At 39.0% G+C, this 12,074-nt stretch overlaps 1 protein-coding gene across 3 annotated transcripts in view; it reads left to right on the forward strand.

Annotated features, from left to right (window-relative positions):
* The first annotated feature begins 7,194 nt into the window (after positions 1-7,194).
* MEI4 (meiotic double-stranded break formation protein 4) overlaps positions 7,195-12,074 on the forward strand; it is a 212,630-nt gene continuing 207,750 nt past the window's right edge. For 2 of the 3 annotated variants that reach the window (XM_055330346.1, XM_055330347.1), the window contains exon 1: positions 7,342-7,741. The gene's annotated coding sequence lies outside the window, so the exon portion shown is untranslated. Of the gene's footprint in view, positions 7,742-12,074 lie in introns of all 3 variants that reach the window. The other variant, XM_055330348.1, reaches the window with a different exon arrangement.

Genomic DNA, 12,074 nt, shown 5'->3' on the forward strand with positions numbered 1-12,074 from the left:
AATAGCCACTTGTAACTCCCTCTCCCAATCTCAGCCTGAAGTCCATTCCTGTGCTGCCCACAACACCTAGTGTCTGCCCCACTAAAACACATGCTACACTGTGGTGCTTGATAACTGTGTTCCCTGAGAGGCTGTGAGCTCCTCATTGGCAATTTCTTCATTGTTTGCCTAGTGCTTTGCATGACCCCTTACAGGTGTTCAGTTTTCCAGTACTGGTCACCGAGAACTGAATATACAGTGTTTCTAGTCTCTCCAAGGCCCCATGGCACAGCAGTTTTGTATATATTCCAGGAACAACTAAGGCAGCCTGATTATTAGAAGCAATATGCCAAAACACTTCAAGAGCAGTAATAAATTAATTACTTAAATTCTATTTACATTCTGCATTGTATATTTATCAATTTTTCTTGTAATAAGGTCATATGTGACTTTCTCTTTTTTAAAGATTTTATTTATTTATTCATGAGAGACACAGAGAGACAGAGAGGCAGAGACATAGACAGGGAGAAGAAGCAGGCCTGATGTGGGACTCAATCCAGGGACTCCAGGATCACCCTCTGGGCCAAAGGCAGGCACTTAGCTGCTGAGCCACTCAGGTGTCCCTAACTTATTTTTTAAACAAAGACCGTGGAAACTTTTTTTCCTAGAAAAATAGTGGGAATTGTAGAGGCTATGCAGAAGGATAAAGAGACAACTTCAGAAATTTGAAGCAGATTGAAAATTAGTAATATGGTCTGAGGTGCGATTAGAATTTCAGGGCAGAAAGAAGTTTCTGAGGTCATCTTACCCAAATCCTTTATTTTACAGATAGGTAAAGTGATTTTCCCAGGGTCACAGTGCAATAAATAGCAGAATATAGATGGAATTCCAGGTGCTCTGACTCTAAATCCAATGTCTTTTCCAGGATATCACAGACCCTTCAGCAGTAAAAATAGAAACTGCGAGTTTCTGGCTTTAAGTCAGCAACCAGACCAACATATGTTTATTGCTTTGTATAATGTAAATGAAGAAAACATCTGTTGCCATTTGTGATGCAAATTCCTTCCACCATAATAAAGCAATACCACTGGAATCAAATGAATAAGTCTTTACATAAAATCATTTGGAAGAGGATATATAAATGAATGAATGTGGGCCAACTACTAGAATACATAAAGATATGGTTTTAAGGTACTTTTTAAGGTACAGTTAGTTTCAAAAGTCACGCACAGGGTTTGTGTGTGTGTGTGTGTGTGTGTGTGTGTGTGTGTGTGTGTGTGTGTGTGTTTGGGTTTGGGTTGGAGGAGGTGGAGGGGCAATTGTTATTGCTGGAAGAAGCCAGATTGTGTCTACTCAGAGAAGCAAAGGGAGGGTCAGAAATGGGTTGGACCCTTAGTTTTGCTACTTAAAATGCCTGAGTGGCTTTGGGTATGTCACTTCACTTCTGTGATTTGTTAATGGAAGGCAAATTAAATAAGAATATCTATTTCATAGGGTTGTTGAGAAGGTCCTTAGTAAAGAGTTAGGCATCAATAAACAATACATAGTGTTGTTACTTGTGATTGTTTTCATATTTCAGATTTGCAGCTTAAACAGTCTTGGTTGAAGTTTGTACCCAGACAATGAAGCAAAAGTAATATGTATAATTTGTCTTGAACATAATAACTATGTAGATTCCTTTCTTCCTCTTCTCTTGGGCTGTATATCATATAAAAAACTTGATACTGTTGGTTATCCAAGCTTCTCTCTGAATAAAAAACTGGATTTTAGATAATCGTAGCAGAGCTCTTTAAAATTTATGCTTTGAGGACACAAGAAAGGTTATTTGTAGTGGTTGTGTATTTTTTCAATTTCTACTCCACTTTCTAAAACGAACCTTATTTGGAAGAGATGTGCTCAAAGGTAATGGTTTTCCATGTGATTTTGGAGGCACAAAGCATAGGCAAGTAATTGGGAAAACTTTACTAGAAAAATTGTGTTCTTTTGGGAGACCCAAATTTACTTATGAATTCTTATTACTGAGAATAAAAGGAATTGAAGATTTTCTTTTGGATAGCAGTTTTCTGTACTCATTTGCTAATGCACAGAGAAAACACTGCAATATGAATTACAGTAATCTATTTACTTTTATATTTGGAGCTGGTAAAAAATCTCTATGTAAGTAAGGTAGAAAAGAAAGTGATAATAATAGCTAATACTATTTAAAACAGTGTGTGCTAGGGTGCTGGAAACTGAGATGCTATGTAAGAATTATATCATTTATTATGAGTACAATTATCATCGTCTCCATTTTATAGATCAAGAAATTGGGATCTTAAAAGCCAAGCAAATTTACCCTGGGTCACTTGCTACTCAGAGGCAAACTAGTGAACCAAACAGGCAGTTTCCATTCAGAGCCCATACCTATAATCACTACATTGTATGATTTCTATCAATGTAAAAAAAAAAAAAAAGACATTCATCTCAACTGAGGATAAAACAGATGTATTGCTAGATAAAAAAATATAAGAGATGGGCTTTTCCTCAGTGAGTTTAATACCTATCTTCCCGACTCCTTAGGCAGCTTATATGTCTTACTGTAGTTGTCTATGTAGTCCATTCTACACTCCTCCTCCAGGAGATTTGCCACTACTCTGCTTTCTTTCTTCCCAGAATATACGTTTTTCTTCTTTCAAATAATCTTAATGTTCCTTTCTTTAATGTTACATCTGAATTGTTTTACACAGATTAATATTTCTATTATTAAATAAGATCAGAATATTGTCACTTTAAAATTTTCCCATTATTAAATCATTTTTGTTTGCATTTTTGACTTACTAGCATTCAATTTTGAATATTTCTGCCTAATTCTTATATTTTGTTCATTTAAAATTAATGCTTTAAATATGCATCTATTTCATAGCACCTATTTTGCCTTAACTTTCATTGCTAGCGTGTGTCATCTAGTCTTTCATTAAGTCACTCAATGGCAACAGAGCAGTCCACGCTTTTGCAAGCTTTCTTTCATTTTCATAGAAGCCTTTCTTTTACGTGACTCTAAAGACCCTTTTCTAAATTGGTAACATGCTTAAATGATTTCTAAGATTAGCCCAAACTCCTTTTTTCACCTCATATTTTCATAGAGCATCATTTTTTCCCTAATAGACCTAAATCCCTTCCATGGTGTTTTTAATTCTGGTAGATTAGCCTAATTTGTTTTTTATATCTTTTCACCAGTTCAGGTGGTAAAACTGTGCATCCTTTCAATAAAAAAACCCACAAAATACTGAAATTCACTAATATTTCCTCAGAGGAGTACTCTGAGGAAAAAAAACCCCTAAAACTGAGTTTGGAATCACATAAAATAGAAATCAATATTCATATGAAAAAGAATTATTCACTTTACACATAGATTGGGGGGGGCATATTTCTTCTAAAAACCTAATATTCTCTGTAAATTCAAAATATAAATTTTCTATAAAATACTTTTAAAATTCTTCTTGAATACAAATGTTTAAGTAAAGTTAACATACTTTAATTTGGGGAATAATTATTTTTACAGTATGTGATTTTAGGTATGTTAAAGAGATGTTATTCATAGTTGTAAAAGCTTCCTTTCCTCAGCCATATTCTTAATCTTTCCACTTTTCTATAATTCTATACTTTAAAATACAAAATTAAATGCCTTAAAAACATATACTGGTTATTTTTTTTCATGAATTTGATGTGGTTTAATCGTCTTAAACACTTGGAAACTTTTATGGATTTTGTTCTTCTTAAAGTAGATACTAACCATTTTGACAAAGGTTGGGAAATGCTATAAACTGTTATCTGGACTATGCTAATAATTATATAAATAACAGTATAAATTATTAATTTTGTGTTAACAGTAATTGAATTATTGAAGGTAATGATAGGCAAGATTCATTCTGTACTATAATGTTAATTCTAGTGACCATGAGATCATAATCTGCTGAATATTATGTTAGGGTATTAGATCAATTTGAGAAAAATTTTGGCCATAGAATAGTGAGTGGTGACAAATGTGGATATGAAATTAAAGTAGGCATTAAAGTTGTCAGGTAGAAGTCTAACCAAAAGACCTGGCTCTAAAAAAGTCTGACACAAAAAACTCATAGAATTAGCTGTCCCAGATACCACTGAGAATGTTAAGACATTAGTGGATAGAACACTCTGAATAAGGACTAGAATTAAAAGCAGCAGCTAAAGAGGGACCCAGCTAAAGAGGGCTTCCTCGTTGGGCTAGAATAAAAGGATTAAGTTTATTCACTTTGGAGTATGACAGGATTGTGTAGGAGTCCTAGCTATCCTGTGTACAAACTGAATGTTGTTGGATGAATGAACCAACCTAAATTTTAGTTTCCTCTTTATAAAATAAGGATTAAAACCAGTACTTGGCCCATAAGGATTTTGTGAGGATTAATTAAATGAGGTAACCCATGATTACCTGGCATATTGGGGTTGTTCAGTTTGCTACCTATCTTATCTTAATGGTAAAATTTGGCTTCCTTACTAGACAGCAAGACCATTAAGGACAAGTACTTTTTAATACTTGGTATGTAATATGATAAATGTTTCTGGAATTACTGAATTGAACACAGCTAATAATTTTCTCCTGTGTAAATGGGTGTTGACCTAGGGATTATTGAAGTTTCTGTTTCTTGATAGAAAGGCTTACTACTGTTTCCATAATTGTATAAGATAATGCAAATTACTTTTCTAACAATAACATTTTCTAACAATAGTTTTTTAAAAACATACTTTACATTCTTATTTGAAATTTTCAGATACTCTGCTCTTTATGGTTAAAGTAGTCATTTAAAATTAATATTGTTTCTTGATTATGTTTTTTAAAAGATTTATTCATTTATTTTAGAGAGAGAAAGGGCAGGTGAGCATGGGTGAGGAGTGGCAGAGGGGGAGGGAGAGACACACGTGAGCAGACACCACGCTGAGGGCAAGTGGGATGTGGAGTTGGGATCTCATGACCCTGAGAAGACCACCCAAGATCTTGACCTGAGCTGAAACCAAGTCTGTTGCTCAACCAGCTACACCACCCAGGCACCCCTCTTGATTACACTTTTTGCATTCACTTTATCCATTTTACTTATTTTAGATTGACATTAAACTGGCTAATAATAGCTTAGTATTCTCCATTTAAGGTTTTATATTTTGCATAGAGGTAAACCATTTTCTATGTTTTTATATGGATCCTAAACATTTCTACATAGGTACCATTAATCTTTCCTCTGCTATGGATGGATTGGCATTTAATGAGCTTGTTTTATTGAAAAAAAAAAACTGTGACATGAGAGAAACATAATTTTCTAAGATTCTCTGCTGTCTCTTTACTGAAGCCCCCTTCAAATATTCTGCATTTACCTGCAGTGAACAACAGGAAGAGATAAGAGAGCTTAGATACATCTTTACACATTTTCACTTTACCCTTCTTTATAAACTCTTTTAGAAAAGTTGTTTGGGCCATGGCACACATAGCTGAATTGCAACATTTCTGGAAAAGTAGCTGCTAAAAGGCACAGATTAAATATCTTAAGATACTGGAAATCCATTTATTTCTTTATTCAACAAACATGTACTGATCATTTATTATATATTCCCACTAGGGATGAGTAACACAAAAACTAGTATGAAACGTTGCACAATTTTCATGAAACTTATTTCCCATTATACACTTTTGTAAGATTCATAACCACTCCATCTTCAGAAGCTCAAAGAAAATTGTAAATATACTCAGGTTAATAAATATCTATGTAAGGCTTAATGAGAAAGGGTACACCTTTATTAAAACTGACTGTAGTTTTCCAATAGGATTTCGGTGATTGCACTATATTTTGATAGTTTGTTTACCCATTTGCTTTAATTACCACACTACACTTGCAAAGGGCAATAATCATGCCTCACTCAGTGCCTGGCAGAAGGTAGTTCAATCCAATTTGCATAATGAATGAATGAGTGGAATTGATGCGCATCTCACACATGCAGTACACAAGGCAACTTTGCAACATTTCCCCTTTTGACTCTTGATTATCTCTGTGATAGATGAACTAGGATTGGATTTTACATTTCTCAAATAAGAACTGTAAATGCAGTAAATCATTAATCTAGTGTTCATTAATTTGGAGTTCAAGATAATTCAGTCTGGGCTTACCTGAAATTTACCTCTGCAGGACTGATGAGGACTGATAGATTAAACTAATTACAATAGACTTAAAATCATGGACTCCTTTTAATGGGCAGATGGTTAGAACAGTGATGCTTAACATTTTAAAGAAACGTACAGGGCAGCCTTGGTGGCTCAGCTTCGGCCCAGGGCGTGACCCTGGAGTCGCAGGATCAAGTCCCACATCGGGATCCCTGCATGGAGCCTGCTTCTCCCTCTGCCTGGGTCTCTGCCTCTCTCTCTATCTCTCATTAATGAATAAATAAAATCTTTAAAAAAATTACAATAACGGATCGCAGGCAAATGTATGTCTTATTAAAAAAGGTTCATCCACTTAGGAAAATAGGCTCAACAGACCTCCACGTAGAAATGATCGATAATTGATTCTATAAATGTGTGTTGAAACTTCTACCCACTAGCCACCACGCACTGTGTGCAATACTAAAGAAGACTACAAAAAAAAAAAAAAAAAAAAAAAAAAAAAAAAAAGCCTGTCCTCAGAATACTTAAAATCCAGTTGGGATTCTAAAATAGGTAAGAATGTTAGATCGAGGTAAAGGAAAAAGTGACTTGAGAATATAGATGAAAAATACAGCATAAAAGGTAAAAAGCGAGCAAATTCACTCTGTACTAATCATAACTTTCTGTGAAGAACAGAAGTTTAATTTCACCTTTGGAAAAAAGGACCATTGTCTCGGAATTCTATCTTTTCCTCAGGTCCCGGAGGTGCCCCCTCCCCCACCCAGGCGACTCCTTCCACCACGAGTCCCTGTGAGGATCTCTTCTTCTTCACGGTCGCGATTCCACCACTTTCCGGCCAGCAAACCCCAGGGGGCACACTCCTTCGCAAAACGGCGGGGCGTTTCCTCTTCTTCCGCCGAGCCCTCAGGAAAGAAGTCCGCGACGCCGGGCCGAGCCTGCTCGGGTGAGCGCGCGCCCGTCCGCGCCCGTCCGCGCCCGTCCGCTCCCCCGGGGCCGAAGCCCGCGGTTGCCAACCAGCAGCCAACCGCGCGGCGGGCCGCGCGGGCCGCGGGGCCTTCTGGGACTTGTGGTCTCTGGGCCCCGCCCCCGTTCGCCTGCCCCGAGGCTGGAAGGCAGCGCGAGCTGGGCAGCGTTCCAGGCTCCGGGTCTGCGTCTGCGCCCGGCCGCGAGGGCAGGCGCTCGGGCTCCCCCGGCCCCTGGTCAAGCGCTTCCTTCCCCGCCTGCACGGGCTCCCCGCGGAGGGCGCCCTCCCTCCTCTGCAGGAGCCCCGAAGGTAGGTGGGGAAGCGCCCCGCACACCTCCGCTGTCCAGCCTGGTCGGCCTCGCCCTCCGCCCAGGTGGCCCGGCCGTGACCTGAGTTCGCGCCTCTCGCACCGCCGTGTGGAGTTGCGCACACACTTGGGGTTTCTCTTCACCTCATTACGTCGATCGCGCCTGCACCGGAGCTTCCGGGGCACAGAAATTCGTGGGTGTCTGTGGCGTGTTCCACGCCTCTCAGCGTATTTAAGTCTATTTGACCATCAAAATAGTTCCCGAGGCTTCAAGGAGAAGGCAGGGCCTGTGTTTAGAAGCCGTTGGTGGAGTTGGCAAATCCATTCAGTGAGTAGATCTTTGGTCACCCGCTTTCTGTTGGAGGAACTGTATAAAGTGCTGTAGGTGTCAGAGATGGCGCACGCACGCCTTCCTCGCCCCAGGGCCTCACAGGCTTGCGCGAGGGAGGAGCAGGTGATTGCTGAAGGAACCTTCAGAGGAAAAGGTGACGTTGCATGAGAAGGATCTGACAAAATGCTGTGGGACACAGAAGCTTCGTGGAGAAGAGAAGGCGGCACTTGAAGGAGGCAGAAGTACCAGATATTTGGGAAATAGGGGAAGACGTTAGGAATTCATTACAGATGAAGGGGTTAGTAAGAGTAAAGGCAACATGGAAAAAACAGAATGTCTCAGTGTGTCTGGACTGTTAGAAGTGGCAGGAAAGAAGACCGGAGAAGTAGTTTGGACTGAGTTATGAAAGGCTTCAGGTAGCTTCCTAGTCTGGAATCACAGAAACATGTGGACTTGAATTTCATTAGGGCCTATAGATTATATAAGGAAAGGTATTGTTTAATATTCACAAAATACTTAAAATGAAAAAACACATAGTGACGTGGACTCTGTTCATGAGCAGGATATATTTTTTCAGTAGCAATTTTTTAAAAACGATTTTATTTAATTATTCATGAGAGACGGGGGGGGGGGCATAGGGCACAGGTAGAGGGAGAAGCAGGCTCCCTGCAGGGAGCTGTGTGGGAACATGATCCCCACCTAGGATCATGGCCTGAGGCGGAGGCAGATGCTCAACCTGCCGAGCCACCCAGGCGTCCTAGTAGCGGTGTTTTTGTCAAATTATTTACACACACACTGATGACTTTCTTGGGCTTGTTTGTATTGCCTTTTTCCTATTTAAAATCCTGAGAGGGGATCTCTGGGTGGCACAGCGGTTTAGCGCCTGCCTTTGGCCCAGGGCGCAATCCTGGAGACCCGGGATCGAATCCCACATCGGACTCCCGGTGCATGGAGCCTGCTTCTCCCTCTGCCTGTGTCTCTGCCCCCCCCCCCTCTCTCTCTCTTTCTCTCTCTGTGACTATCATAAAAAAATTATAAGAAAATAAAATAAAATAAAATAAAATCCTGAGAATTTACAGTGTATCATGTGGCCGCAATGAGATTCAGTCACTTGGCAAAGATTTGTGAGCTGCTATCCACTCTTCTTGTTTTTATTTTGGAAGACTTACTGCTTTAAAAGGGTTTTAGATCAAGTGCGATAAAGAACGTGTTTAATTTGGAACATGTATAATCTGGATGACTTTTTTCATGAATGATGGAGGGAATACCAGTATTTGGAACTGGCTTTCCAAAACAAGTATTTTGGAGGCTTTGTGAAAGCTTAGAAAATGCTATCCTAAATATGTTTTCTTTTTGCGTATATAAAGATGTTAGGAGTCCAGTATATCGTGGGAAAGATCAGAGAGAATAGTTTAGTTCTTTCGCGGGGCAATTGCATGTCACCTGTATGTTAAACTACTTGAAAAAGATACTTGAAGTTGAAGGTCAAGAGTCACAATTTAATAGAGCCAGTTAAATTAGGCCTGGTCACTTTGGAGCTTTATTGAGGGAAGTGCATGACTCTGCACTGTGAAGAATAGATTGGAAGGAGTGAAGAGATCAGTCAGAAGGTTGATGCGGTAATGAAGACAAGAGGTATTAATGGTTTGAGGAAAATATAGACACATCTTTAGATTCGGTTATAGAATTGACAGGGAATTGAATAGAAGGATAATTAGGGGAGAAGTGCCACTAAAGTTAGAGAGCAAAGTGTTTTAAGAATAGAGGAGTGGCCAATAGGGTCATATTAGTGGTCTGATGGTGCTGAGGAATAGAATGAGGATTTGTGAATAGACATAAGGTTTAGCAATTATGATGTCATTTGTGACCTTGGTAAGAACAGCTAGGTTCAGCAGGGGGGTTAAAGAGGGCTTCTTTTCTTTTTTAAAGCTAGGAGCAATCTGAGCTTGGTTGTATGTTGAGAGATAAAAGTCAGTACAGAAAAAGAGATTGTGAGAGCAGAGAGATGGTTGGTAGAGATGATAAGGATTGAGGTGCAATTAGGGTACCTTCTTAGAATATTGTGTATGGTGTGTAAGTACAGGAAGATGTTGATTTTTTTTTTTTGAGGAACATATCAAAGAATAACCAGAGCTTTCTTATATGCTTGCACAGTACCTAGGATCCAGCTTGCTAACCTATTGATTCATTCATTAGGTCAGTCATCTGATATTTTTTCAGATGTATTAGGTGTAGGGATTTCTCCTATGAGCAGACAGATAATGAGCTCAACGGAACTTGCTTGTCACTGAGGGATGTAGACATTAAAACTAATTAAAGAAGGAGTTATCCAGTTGTAGTTGTGGTAACTGATGTGAAACAAGAGTATAGGAAGTTAAAAGTGTATGTATAAGAGGGAGTTGCCATGGTCTAAGGAAGGCATTTTCAAGGATAGAAAGGTACCTAAGAGATCTCTCCTCCTTTCCCCATTCTCTTTCTGGTGTCATCTCATTCTTGGTTCTCTGTTTGTTGTTGGGCTCAGTCTCTTTTCTTGAGCACTTGATGTGTATTTTATCAGTGGCTTGGTGGGGTGACAAAACTTTCAGGAACCAAGGCTTTGCAAGGATCTTTCTCAGTCTAGTTTTTGCTGCGTTATAGTGACTAAATGTGAACTAAGTGTCCGTTTAATTTTATTCATGCTACATTGATTACCATTAGGGAAAGAAGAGGGCTTTTGGAATGGCAAATCAACGGTCAGCCACAGCCACCACTGACTTAGCCTCTTAACATCTTTTGGAGGAACCACAACCAGTATGGATCCTGTCACTTATTAGAAGTTTTTGGTAACAGCCAATGAAAGCTAGGTTTTGTTTTCTTTCATTTAAAATGTTAATGTTCTCTGGGACAAGTGATTGGAGAAAAAGCATCCATTTATGTTTCCGTCTGTAGGAAAGTGAAGGTACTATTGTTGCTATGATTTTGCATTTATATAGCATTTGAGTGTTAGCTAAGTGATTTTCCTTTTTTTTAAAAAAAAAAAAAGATTTATTTATTTATTTGTGATAGACATAGAGAGAGAGAGAGAGAGGCAGAGACACAGGAGGAGGGATAAGCAGGCTTCATGCTAGAAGCCCAACATGGGACTCCATCCCGGAACTCCAGGATCATGCCCTGGGCCAAAGGCAGGCGCCAAATTGCTGAGCCACCCAGGGATCCCACTAAATGGTTTTCCAATCAGTTTTTTTGTTCAATTTAAAAGATAACCTAAAGTCACCCTGGTCCAAATTTGTTTGGTATTATTTAGAGAAAAGGATCTTTTGTAAAAAAAAAAAAAAAAAAAAAAAAAGGGCCTTCTATGATATGGAAAAACTCTGATCAATCAAAAGACTAGATATAATCTAAGACAACGTGGACATTATCTGAAGACAGCTCTCAATAGAAGACATTAGCCACATGATACCTTTTTTTACAATGAAAGAAGACAAATAAAAAACAAAAAGAAATAAAATCCTGCAGGAAGCCAACCCTCTCATGATTTGGTTTGTGACTACAGTATTCAGAGATGTTTTATGAGTTCTTACATCTATGTTCTTAAAGCATTAGGTTTTATTTAGAGCAAATGTTGGCAAACTTTTTCTGTGCAGGGCCAGATAGTAAATATTTCAGACTTTTCAAGGCCATGCTGTTTCTGCAGCAACTGCACAACTCTGAAGTTGTAGTACTAAAGCAATAGACAATACATAAGAGAATGGCCATGGCTATTTCAATAAAACATAGTTTATACAAACAAGGCCACCCAGATTTGGACTGTGGGCCATCGTTTGCCAACCTTAGATCTATAGCACTTCTGAGGTTCTTTTACTGACTAGGGTGTTACAGATTGGAATGATTGATAATCATCTCAAATCTCTATGAAGGCAGAGATGGACTTGTCGTGCTAACTGTTGTGTCCCTGTGTCTAGCACAGTGCCTGACAGGTAAGACATAATTAAACATATCTGTTGAATGAAGGAATGAGGAACAAGGCTACTGATGGAAAATTGCCTGACCAAGTTTGGGTAGATGGTTCTATATTCATATTTTCAGGTTCTGTAACATGTATTCTATGGTACTACAATTTTGGGTACAGCAAATATGTTGCAGCTGAGTGCTTAGTTCAGAGAATAAATCCAGGAGGATGCCTGAAGAATCAAAAAGAGCCAGTGATACAAAGTGATGGTAAAGAACAGTAGGTCTATGAGTCCACCAATAAAAATGAATACTACATCCTTTAGAAGGGACCTGAGAGAGGGACTATATTCCAACTTCTTACCCAGGCTAGGGCTTTCATTGTTTTCCCTGTTTTGTGTGC

Source organism: Nyctereutes procyonoides, unplaced genomic scaffold (genome assembly GCF_905146905.1).
Source record: "Nyctereutes procyonoides isolate TBG_1078 unplaced genomic scaffold, NYPRO_anot_genome, whole genome shotgun sequence".
Classification (NCBI taxonomy): Eukaryota; Metazoa; Chordata; class Mammalia; order Carnivora; family Canidae; genus Nyctereutes; species Nyctereutes procyonoides.